Consider the following 13,702-nt stretch of genomic DNA (forward strand, 5'->3'; position numbering starts at 1 on the left):
CTAAATATGGACAGAACAGAAAGCGCTAAGCGATAACAATGTCAAGGAATCGTAACCTCTTGTCAGATAATAACTGTCATACGTCAAGGAATATTCCAGTGGTCTGCTATCATCGGCAAATGGAACCTTCCGTCCACCAATAGGAGGCCACCGTACGTCCTCTCTCTCACTCGACAAGCCCTGACACCTGACATTCTCTGACAATATGCAGGTTCTGAAGGTATGTAGCGTCATGTAAAAAGGGAGGTCCTCTTTCTTAGCCAGGTACACACACATATGCACTCGTCTTCAACAGTTCTTTTTCCATCGTACACTGTTTTTATGGGGAAAAGGACCTGAATTGAACATCGGAGGGCCTGCACTGGGGATTTTTTCCCTGGTTTCTGATCTCTAACACTCTGGGTGCTTGTCTGAGTGTGTGCAAAGTTCAGGTACTACTAATCCTTATACTATATATCAGAGATTCTCATGCGGAAGTTGACTTTTTGGACATGCATACATCGACTACTTAATCTCTTTGTCAACATCAACGCTATCTCCGTCTGACTCAGATTCTGAATAAGAATATCAGTCAATTTGATAGCTGACTGTATCAAATAGGATAGTCGTAATTATTTTTTGTTAAAAAAAAATAAATTTATAATCATGCAAATCAATTTATTTAATTAAATTCATTTTAAATTATGTTTCAGATTTCTTTTAATATATTATATTTTATTTAACTAAAATATATTAATAATTCTGTAACAAATAGGTTTACTAAAATTTAAAATGGATTTTAATTCTATTTCAGAAATATATTGCTAAAGGTTTTTTTTTAAGTGTCTTACACTTTCACATCAAATCTAACGTTAAGTATATTCTTTTTCACTTTGCTTGTCTTTGGGATGGTTAGTGAAATAGGCTGAATTCTTTGTCAACGTCGAAAAATCCCTAATTGAGAGGAATAATGACTCATTTATGTCTAGAAATACAGCCCAATTGCATAATTCTTTGACTTCTTTGCACTTAGCTGTCTTGTAGCTTCACCCAAAAGATGTGTGGCCAGGATCTTTTATATCAATCATTTTAAAAAATTTAAATTGGTCGGTTCTTTCTTGATAGATTGGGTCAGCACTCGGGCTGTAAGAAGTCGACTAGTATATCAAACATCTCACGTGCTATCAACAATTCCTCAACTGTGCTCCCACGGGCTGGATCAGCTGGTAAGTTGTCTGATTATTTGTTCAAATGGTCAAAGGTCAAGGGTCGCCAGTTGCACACGGGAATAATATTCTTGGTCTATTGGTCAAAAACTCCTAAGACCCCAGTCAATTTTCCAGCCCAGGATTCATCGTAATTTACTCCCTCTGAAATCCTGGGGGGCCAGGCTCAGGGGCCGCTAGGGTGACGATTCCACCTTTTACTCAAACAATACCTCACCTGTGGATTCCGTACCAGCAAAAAAATCATTACGGACATTAACTGTAAAGACAAAAATTAAATACGATGCACTCAATTATCTTCGGTGGTTATATTAACCACTGATTATAAAATCTGTTGTTAAATTAGTGATCAATTTTAAAATAAGTCGCTAATTAATGGTTGAATACATTTTTCGATGGTTAAACACCATTAAATATAAATATTTAAATAAAATGATAAAAAATAAAATTCCAAAAATATTTACGCTGATATTTTATTGTACCACAAAGCCAAATAAATTGGATGAAAAATTTCAAAATTTATTAAAGAGATAAATAAATGACGATATAAATATAGATATATCATTGTGTCATAAAAAATGTTTTTTTTTTCAAAAAAAAAACATCAATGCAATATACATTACAATAGTAGCGATAAATAGTTTGAAAATTTTAAAATTGGTCTGTTTTTTCTTATAGATGGGTTGGGCTGAGAAATGTTGATTGGGATATCAACCAACCGAGTGAGGTCAAAAAGAAGAATATGGGCATCGCAATCCATTGTATAAAAAATCATAGCTTTAACAAACAAGGCCTCTTAGCTTCCACGCTGATCCACCGCACCCGGGGGGCACGTGACCGCTAAAGATGCATTATCTCCATATATTAGTGTTGCGCTGAATGAGTTAGAATAAGTTACTAAAATAGTTTTGAATAAGTCGGGGAAAGGTTGATAGCGAGGGGAGCTGAGCATTCATTATGGGATTGTAATTGATGTGTTTTGATTTTCATTGACAAATGCCAAGGAAGATCCAATCACCTTATCATCGTGGATACACGAAAAGCAAACCTTGGCGGTCTATGGAAGACAAAGATATGAGAAGATGTGTGAACTAGTTAGAGTTACGGGAGACCACGTGCTTAGAGCATCTCCAATGCAAACTTTGTGAAAGATTTGTAAAATTGAAAAACCTTACCAAAAAAGTTTTTATGATTGTGTAGGTGAAGTTTGGGGTTTTAATTCAAGAGCAAGTTTGAATTTTCAAACTTATTTTTTTCTCTTAAAAGTAAAGTCTATAATTAATGTGCATGATTGATCATTTCCAGATAATTAAAAATAAATTATTTGATGTAACATTTAATTATAATATTTTATTTCATAAATAGTTAATAATAATTAAAGTGGTATTTTTTCTTTTGAAAATAAATATATTTGAGATAAGTTAAAAAAAATATAGAAATAATTATAATTAAAGTAAAATCATAAATTTATTAATTTATTAATTTAAAAGTATAAATTTAATTAAATTAAACTCATAAATTTATTAATTAAAAATTATAAATAAATTAAATCAAAATCATAAATTAATTAAAATATTAAATGAAAATTATATAGATATATTAAATGAAAAATTAATAAATAAAAATATATGATTTATAATGTAGGATACAAAAAAAATTGTATGGAGGCTTTTTCACTGTGGAGATAATAGTAGGTGTTTATACTTGTGATATGGCATGATGTGACATATTGAAAATTGTAAAAAAGTTCATTGAGGGGTTTAACCATTAGAGATGCCTTAAGAGTTTTTTATACTTGTGATGTGGCATTGATGTGACATATTGGAAACTACAAAAAAGCTTATTGAAAGGTTTAACAATTGGAGATGCCCTTAGCAGGCTTGGTATAATTACTGCTCCGTTTATTGTTGAGCACCAGCTCATGCAAACTGCAGAGAATACGGCACGATTGAAGCACACTACAAGAAAACTTAATTTAATGACAGAAATAAAATGCAGTCCTTAAATAACAACCAAATAAAATTTTCTATTCCAAATTAGCAACCGATTAAAAATATCGATAACTAATATAACGATCGAAAATAATTCTATATCTATTTTTAAATTTATTTTGCTTGTTAATTAGCGTAAAATAACGACTACTTAATTAGCTACTTGATGGTATTCAGATTTATTCTTGAGCTTCCTATGTTGATAAAATCTTCTCCCAAGCAATCTATTCTCGGTTGCTTCAGTAATATTGTTTGGTTGTTACAATAACAATGCTACAGTGCCTTGCTCTGCAAAATCATATTATCCTCTCGAGCAATCCATTCTCGGCTACTACAAGACTCTACTACAGTAACATGACTCAGCAACCGTTATAGTAACATTGCTCGGGTGATACAATAGCTCTATTATAATAACATTGCTACAGTTCCTTACTTCACAAGCCAAATTACTCTCCGGGCCAATCCATTGCTCAACTGCTACAATAACTCTGTTATAGTAACATTACTACAATACCTTACTCTACAAGCTAGATTACTTTCCCGACCAATCTATTGTTTGGCTGCTACAACAATATTACTATAGTACCTTACTCCACAAGTCATATCGCTCTCCTCAATCCATTACTTGCTTGCTAGAGTAACATTGTACAATATATTGCTATAGTGTCTGCTCCACAAACCAAATCACTCTCCCAGCTAATTCATTGCTCAACTACTATCAGGGATGGTCCTAGACTTTGAAGGGTCCGGTGCAAAAAAATAATAATAAATGGGTCCTTTAAATTCATATAAAAAATAATAAAAATGATACTATATAAATAATTCGTCAACAGAACACATAAACTAAAAGTCATAATAATGAAAACATTATATTCAATGTTGTTAATACTCAGTATTAGAAAATGAAAAAGAACTATTACAATTAACTATGAAAAACTGATCTTTTTACGGTTTTATTTGCAAAGTCATCGATCAATTTTTCACAATTGAATTTTTTTAAAAACTCACTCTCAATCGAAATCATAGTTAATGCATTCAATCTTGTTTGGGTCATGGTTCATCTCAAATAAGATTTCAACTACTTCAATTTAGAAAAACTTCTTTCTGCAAATGTGACAGTCACCGAAATAATTAATAATATCTTGTATGCAATGAATGAATTCGGGAAACGATTCATTCTTTACAAAAAAAAATAGTATTTCACTTGCTATTTTTATTTCCTTTGGTAGAATATGTTGTATCATTTTCAGTTCTTGATATAAGTCATCTCCATCCAAATCTGAAACATCTTGTCATGTATCCTTTTTTCTTTGTACTTTCCTTTCAAGATTCTTGCAACGAGCTTTCAAGTCCTCATTAATCAATGAACTCAACTTTTCAACAGTGAAAAGAAATCCAAAAAGATCTTCATATTCCTCATATTACTCAAACCTTTTCTTCAATGATCCAATTGCTTGATCTACTATAAACAAGAAATAATGAACTCTAAAAGCTTCGTCGACAGATCCTTGAGGTAGTTTTGAAGACTTACATGTAACCTCATCAAAATGTCTTTTTTATATATATATCTTTTTTAAGGAAAAACAGGATCAATCTCTATTGTTGAAGCAAGTTCTTTTGTTGTATTGATAGCTAGTCCAAATCCAGATTCTCTATACTCTTTAAAAGAAGCAATTAACCCCTTGACCTTGGTCATAGCAACGTCAATAATCATGTTTTCAGATTGTAAGCCTTTGCTAACAATATTAATTTTATCCAATATGTCATACCAAATATTTCCAAGTTCAAATATTGCTAAAGACTTAGTTTTACTTCTTATTTTAGAGTTAGTGCATTTTTCTTCTGCAACTTGAAGTAAAACTTCTATGATTTGTTGAGCTTGAAGTACCACTGCTTTTACACTTTCGGTACAACTTCCTCATCGAGTGATTGACAATGTCTTGAGAGTTAAACCTTTTACCTGTTAGGACCAAAAGTAGCTAGAGGGGGGGGTGAATAGCTCGTCGCGTTCGCTCGGTGCTCGGCGTTGCTTGTTCCTTCAAAGATGTGCAGCGGAAAATACAGAAACAAACACACAACGCTAACACAGTTGGTTTTACTTGGTATCCACCTCACAAGAGGTGACTAATCCAAGGATCCACACCAACACACACACCCTCCACTAAATAAAACTCTCCTTTATGGTAACTACCAAGGGCGGAGAAGCCCTACAAGACTCAATACAAGAAGAGAGGGAAAGGATACAAGAAGTACAAGCTTACAAGCTTACAATGAGTACAAAACCCTAACCCTAGCTTCTCTTCTTGGCTTTGATCCGCCTCTTCCAAGATCCTTCAAGAACTGGCGATCTGATCTTTGAGAGCGCTGTGGAGGAGCTGGCGAGTAATCTGGAGTTAATCGGAGAAGCGATACCGCAGCCATCGAATGCCTGCAGCTATAAACGATGCCAACGGTCGGATCCCGATCGATTCGAATGTTCCCAATCGATCGGGGAGGCTTTGGATCGATCCACGGATCGATCCAGAGCGCCTGCTCGAAAGCGCTGGATCGATCCACGGATCGATCCAGCTTATCGCGCGAGCAAGCCCCCAATCGATCCATCGATCGATTGGGACCTCCGATCGATCCACGGATCGATCCGAGGCTCTCTGGCCGTCTAGATCGATCCACCGATCGATCCAGAGCCCGGATTGATCCATCGATCGATCCAAAGACTTGATTTTGTCCAAAACCAAGTCCCAAACCTCCCAAACCAACATCCGGTCAACCTTGACTGTTGGTATGTCATGCCTAGCATCTAGTCACCCTTGACCTGCTAGGACTCCTTTACCAAGTGTCCCACAATCCTTTGACCCACTTGACTTTTCTCTCTCAAGTATCCGGTCAATCCTTCGACCTACTTGGACTTTTCTTTCATGCCAAGTATCCACCAATCCTTTGACCTACTTGGATTTTCCAACAACCTGATGTCCGATCATCCTTGATCCATCCGGATTTTCCCTTGCCCGGCTTCACTCACTGTGACTTTCACCTAGCTTCACTCACTAGGTTTTCTATCCGCCTAGCTTCACCACTAGGACTTTCACCGCTTCACTCACCAGATTTCCATCCGCCTAGCTTCACTCACTAGGACTTTCACCCAGCTTCACTCACCAGATTTCCATCCGCCTCGCTTCACTCACGTGACTTTTTCCTCTCGGCTTCACTCACCGTGACTTCTCATACTGCCTAGCTTCACCACTAGGTCTTTCATTTTGCCTAACATCCCGCTTAGGACTTACCAAGTATCCAACAACCTTGACCTACTTGACTCTTCTTCAATCAATATCTTATTGTCAAACATCTAAACTCAAACCAAGACTCAGCTTGGTTACCCAGGTCAACCTTGACCTGAGGGATATTGCACCAACAATCTCCCCCTTTTTGATGTTTGACAATACCACAATAACACTTACAATCCCATATGTAAGTTAGGCTAATCCCATAGCCTCCTTCTTCATGCCACTAGGTAATGAAAGCATAAATTAAGCTCTTCATTCTCCACTAAGAGGGCAAACTCCCTCTAGGTAATGAAAGCCTAACTTACTCCCTTTCATGAGTCCTTTCATTCTCCCCCTATGACCTTCCCATAGGTAATGAAAGCCTAAACTTAACCATACATTCTCCCCCTATTGGCACACATCAACCCATCGTTGGACACACATCAACCTATGCTCCAATTCTGGGCACACTTCAACAAATCCATTTGTTGAAGACTCTCCCCCTGAAGAGTTGCTCATCGTTGTTCACAACATCACTCGTTGTGATCAACATGATAATGAAGGTCCCATACCCTTCATTTATCCTTAACTTCTCCCTCAATGTAGACAACTGCCCAACTTTGAGCATTATCTACCACTTGAGTGTCCACTTGAAATAATGAGGATATCCACTCCCCATTTCTCCCCATTTCAAGTTTAAATGCTCAACTTTGAGCAAGTTCACAACAGAAGGTTAACCACCTTCCAAGGTTCATGAAAAATAATTTTCATGTCTTTAAAGAGTCCCTCCCCCTAAAGACATGGTGGTAACTTCTGTCATTGCACCAACAATGACTTGGAATCCCTAACACATTAGGAAACCCAAATTTTAGAAGTTTTGAGGTTCAAATATTCAAAATTTGAAACAACCTCAACCTAAACTTCTACTTAGTCTTTGTTAGCCAATCCATCCTTGTTTTCAACATGAAAACACCCTTTGTATGTATACAAATGTATTTAAGGGGTTTGGAATGGTTACCTATACTAAAATAGGTTCAAAGATGCTGAAATCAGGCCTTCCCAGCCAAAACCAGCAACTTGGATCGATTGAAGTTGGGTTCCAATCGATTGAACCTTTCTGAATCGATCCACTGATCGATTCAGACTACCTGGATCGATCGGCTGATCGATCCAGCGAGCTTCTGCTCGCGGGAATTGCCGTTTGAATCGATCCATGGATCGATTCAGGAACTCCAATCGATCCATGGATCGATCGGAGCTCTGATAGTTGCTGAAATTCCATTTCAGTCAACTTCAGAAACCCCTAGAAAATTCTACAAAAATCCAAAAATTATGAAATTTCGTGTAGACATTATTTAGGGCGTTTACTATCACGGAAAAATAGTTTTCTATGAAAATACTTCATATTTTCAAAGATTGACACAAACTTGAGAACTTGCAAAAACTTTAGTGTTTTATTCAAGTTTGTGTCTAACTATTCAATGGTGATTACTATCAAAAGATAGCCTTCACCAAGGTTTTCCAAAAATATTTTTTTTTTAAAACATTTTCAAAACCAATATCCCATCACCTTCCTTGGGCTTAATGCACATGACTTGTACATTAGCTTTCCCAATGATGGGAAAACACATAACTATGTGTTTTGATGAACCTAAAAACTCAAAAGAATGCACTAAATCAATATGTTGAGTTTTGTTCATCATCCTAACATCTCACTTGTATCTATTGTGGACAAAACACATACAAGTCACCTCATAGTCTTTGTGAGATGTAGATTTTGGTTTTTGCCCTAATCTAGGGATCATGCATATTTGTCTAGGCATTTTAGAAATGTTAGACATCCACCTAGGATGTCACTTGTCAATAAGTGTCGTTAAATGCCATTTGTCCTTAATTACAAGGAATTAAACTTAATGCATGATTATGTTATGGCATACATCAAAAGAAAATAATTTTCAAAAGAAAATATCCTATTACTACATGATATATGAATGTCATGACATGGTATTTTTGGATTTTTCATAATAAAACATGAATGCAAAAATAGACATGATGTCATGACATATGATGGGCAAACAATCATGGCAAGGTTTAGCATAAATAAAATATACCTAGATTAACTATCTAAGTATCCTTAAAGTCTTAGCTAAACTTACACCTTAAACCTAGATTGCCCTAAAATGCTACAAGAGAATGCCAAAGCCTAAATTTGGCATTTCTAATTTCCTTGATTTAATGTATGCCAATTGAAAATAAACATGTCCTCAAATGTTGGCATATTCCATTTTTCCACAAGAGTAGCACTTTTTAAATTAAGGCTTAGTTTGCCTTTAATTTCCTAAGAACATACCAAAATCCCAACTTGGTAGTTCTTGTGTTTTCTCAAATTTGTGTCACTTTAAAATAAAATCAATACTTCTCCAATTTGGCACATTTTACTCTTTCAAGGAGTAAATAATAATTCCATTTCATTTTCAAAGGTTAACAAAAACCTTGAAAATGCTCCTTGAGTGTCAATTTCCTCAAAGTTGGGTTAACTATCCTTCTAATCGGAGTTGACACTCTCTAACCCATCTATGGGGTAGAGAAGATGCTCCTAGGAACCCAACACCTATTGGTGCTCCTTGGATGCTCTAGGTACTCACTAGGGATAACTTCCCTAGATACCTTCCTAGTGACCTTGTTGGGCTTCTTAGAAGCCTTGGTCACACTTTCTAGGTCAACTCTAGGGATAGCCTCCCTTGTGACCTTGTTAGTGACTTTCTTAGACTTCTTAGAAGTCTTAGTCACTTTGGTTGCAAAGATACTCTTAGGGATGACTTCCCTAGTATTCTTGGCTTGACCACTAGACCTAGGGTTTGTTCCATAACTATATGGAACTCTATGGTAAGAGGGCACATCCTTCTTAGCCTTTGGTTTGTATCCCAAACCTCTATGGCCATTAGATGACCTTTGTGCTCCTAGACCTAGGCTATGCTCATTTTGCCCTTTTAGGATATTTTCCATCCTTTTTAGGGTCCTTTCCATTTTATCAAGCCTTGACCTCAAGACTTGATTTTCTATCACTAAGTCCTTAGTATTTGATCCATGAGCATTTTTGTTTCTAGGCTTGTATCTTAAATCCTTAGAGTTTTCGCCTAGATTTTTACCTACAATCCTAGCCTTAGGTGTAGTAGTTTTAGCATGAAAAGGTATATGTTTTTCTTTAACGATATCATGCTTTCTATTTTCATGGTAAATAGCATTAAAATGATAAAAATTTGACCTAGCATGCATTTTACCATTTTGCAAGGGAATAGGCTCAATGAAAGTTACCTTCCTTTTTACCTTGGAGGCTCCCCCTTGACTAGTGCCTCCTTGAGCCTTGACCATCTTCTTCCCCTTGGGGCATTGACTTCGGTAATGCCCTTTTTGGTTGCAAGAAAAACACACAATGTGCTCCTTGCTCCTTTTTATTCCGGGGATGGTCTCCTTGGGCTTCTCCTTGCCCTTTTGTGCCACTTGGCCCTTCTTCTTGGCCAAGTTGGGACACTTGCTCTTATAGTGCCCATGTTCCCTACACTCAAAACATATTATATGATTTTTATTTTTAATTGAAACATTTATACCTTCTTGTATAGGGATGGCACTTGCTCCTCCATTTGATATTTCTTGAATTTCAGAGGTGGCACCATCTTCTTCTTCTTCACTTGACCCGGATGTAGAAGCTTCTCCTTCTTCTTGATCCGGCGTCACCAAGGATTGCTCCCCCTCAATCCTAGAGGTGGAGGCTTCATCATCTTGAATATGAAACAAGGAGTATGCTCCCTCCTTGTTCCCTTCGTTGCATTCCCTTGAGGATGAAGCTTCTTGGATCTCCTCTTCTTCGGAGGTTGAGCATCTCTCAACCTCGGAGTCCTCCTCTTGGTCTTGATCCAATGAGTCACCCTCTCTGGATTCTTCATGATCTTGTATAGTGGAGGGGATCTCTTCATGAAGCTTAGCCAATTTGCTCCAAAGTTCATTTGCATCTTCAAATTCTCCAATTTTGCAAAGAATGGTGCTTGGCAATAAATTGACCAAAAGCTTGGTCACTTTGTCATTTGCCTCGCACCTTTGGACTTGTTCCGGGCTCCATTTGCTTTTCTTTAGAACTTTGCCCTTTGAATTTCTTGGAGCCTCAAAACCTTCCATGAGAGCAAACCATTGCTCTATCTCCATCATAAGAAAATTTTCGATTCTTGATTTCCAAGAATCAAAGCTTGTAGATGAATATGGTGGAGCCACCCTTGTGTCAAATCCAAGTCCATCTTGGAATTGCATCTTGAAGTTGAGCTTGATAGAATCTTGAACTTGAAGAATTTGCTCCAACTTCTTCACCCTCTAGCTTTTCTTGTTATGCTTGACCCTTCCGGCGATGATTCCGGTGAAGAGCGGCCTTGCTCTGATACCACTTGTTAGGACCAAAAGTAGCTAGAGGGGGGGGGTGAATAGCTCGTCGCGTTCGCTCGGTGCTCGGCGTTGCTTGTTCCTTCAAAGATGTGCAGCGGAAAATACAGAAACAAACACACAACGCTAACACGGTTGGTTTTACTTGGTATCCACCTCACAAGAGGTGACTAATCCAAGGATCCACACCAACACACACACCCTCCACTAAATAAAACTCTCCTTTATGGTAACTACCAAGGGCGGAGAAGCCCTACAAGACTCAATACAAGAAGAGAGGGAAAGGATACAAGAAGTACAAGCTTACAAGCTTACAATGAGTACAAAACCCTAACCCTAGCTTCTCTTCTTGGCTTTGATCCGCCTCTTGACTTGAAGGGCTTCCAAGATCCTTCAAGAACTGGCGATCTGAGCTTTGTGAGCGCTGTGGAGGAGTTGACGAGAGCTCTGGAGTGAATCGGAGAAGAGATACCGCAGCCATCGAAACCCTGCAGCTATAAACGATGCCAACGGTCAGATCCCGATCGATTCGAATGTTCCCAATCGATCGGGGAGGCTTTGGATCGATCCACGGATCGATCCAGCGCCTATCGCGGAACTCACCGGATCGATCCACGGATCGATCCGGATCGCTGGATCTTCCCCAATCGATCCATCGATCGATTGGGACCTCGATCGATCCACGGATCGATCCGCAGGCTCGTCGCTTGACAAGTTCGGATCGATCCATCGATCGATTCAGAGCTCGGATCGATCCATCGATCGATCCAAAGACTTGATTTTGTCCAAAACCAAGTCTCAAACCTCCCAAACCAACATCCGGTCAACCTTGACTGTTGGTATGTCATGCCTAGCATCTAGTCACCCTTGACCGCTAGGACTCCCTTACCAAGTGTCCGGTCAATCCTTTGACCCACTTAGACTTTTCTCTCCGTGCAAGTATCCGGTCAATCCCTTCGACCTACTTGGACTTTTCTTTCATGCCAAGTATCCAACAATCCTTTGACCTACTTGATTCCTCGCACCAGATGTCCGATCATCCTCGATCCATCTGGATTTTCCTTGCCTGGCTTCACTCACCGTGACTTTCACCTAGCTTCACTCACTAGGGTTTTCCATCTGCCTAGCTTCACTCACTAGGACTTTCACCTGGCTTCACTCACCAGGATTTCCATCTGCCTAGCTTCACTCACTAGGACTTTCACCTGGCTTCACTCACCAGGATTTCCATCTGCCTAGCTTCACTCACTAGGACTTTCACCTAGCTTCACTCACCAGGATTTCCATCTGCCTGGCTTCACTCACCAGGACTTTTCTTCTGCCTGGCTTCACTCACCAGGACTTTCATACTGCCTAGCTTCACTCACTAGGTCTTTCATTTTGCCTAACATCCCAGTTAGGACTTCCCAGTCAAGTATCCAGTCAACCTTGACCTACTTGACTCTTCTTCAATCAATATCTTATTGTCAAACATCTAAACTCAAACCAAGACTCAGCTTGGTTACCCAGGTCAACCTTGACCTGAGGGATATTGCACCAACATTACCGTCACATGATCTATCAAAATCTTCCACCACTTTGTAGAATGAGAAAATATTGTATAAATATGTTGTACTACTCCAAAAAAGTCTTTCACTTTTCCACAGGAATTTGCAATATCACAAAGTGTTAAATTCAAACAATGACAACCACATGGAGTACATAATGCTCTAGGATTTATATCCAATAATTTTTTTTGTACGCCTTGGTGTCTCCCTTTCATATTTGCCCCATTATCATATCCCTGCCCTCTCACATTATCAATATCAATATCAAAACTTTTCAATACATTTTGTGGTTCTTCAAACAACTCTTGTCCTATTGTATCACCCACTTTTAAAAATTCCAAAAAGTATTCTTCTACTTTCATTGGACTTGAAGAAACATCAACACATCTTATAACCAAAGTCATTTGCGCTTGGTTACTAACATCATGAGTGCAATCAAGTATTACAGAAAAGAACTTAGCTTTTTTAATGTTTTTAAAAATAGAACTCTTGATTTGAGAAGCTAACAAGCATATCAATTCATTCTGAATTTTGTGGCTAAGATAATGATGATATGTATTTCTGTCAATATGGTTCTTCATCACTGTGTCCCACTCAGCAATCATCTCAACAACAGCTATAAAATTTCCATTGTGATCATCATAAAGTTTCTCATTACTATCACGAAATGCTATATTTTGTTTAGCCAAAAATTTCACAAGTGAAATTAATCGGTGTAATACCTTCCTCCAATGCTCTTTTGCCTTCTTGATTTGATCTTGAATAGCATGATCAATTGTTGTACCCTTCATTAACCTGATATGCAACTCAGACCAACTAGCATAATAATTGATATGCTCAATACTTGTCTCATGTTCTTTAAGTCTGCTACTAACATGCCCCCAATCACAATATCCCTCATTTGCTAGTTGACTTGGTTGAGGCCTCCTTTTAAACAACTTGCAACAAAAACAAAATACTTTATCAAATGCTTTTGAATAGACCGACCAATCTCTATGGTGGTTTTGACCATTTGGCAAAATCCAAGTATAGAAATCTGAAGAGAATCGTCTATTTGATCTATCTTGGGACCTTTCCCTGTTAATACATCTCTTATAAAGCCATTTTCTACTAATTGATCCTTCCACTTGGGATCTAAATTCTCCCAATTTTTAGGATAAAAAATGTCAAGTGGAATCGATGAACTTGGTTCTTCATTCACTACATTAATAGCATCATCATCACTTTCAGAATAATTATTTTCAAAGTCTAAGTCATCACTACTTTCATTG

Source organism: Zingiber officinale, chromosome 8A (genome assembly GCF_018446385.1).
Source record: "Zingiber officinale cultivar Zhangliang chromosome 8A, Zo_v1.1, whole genome shotgun sequence".
Taxonomy (NCBI): domain Eukaryota; kingdom Viridiplantae; phylum Streptophyta; class Magnoliopsida; order Zingiberales; family Zingiberaceae; genus Zingiber; species Zingiber officinale.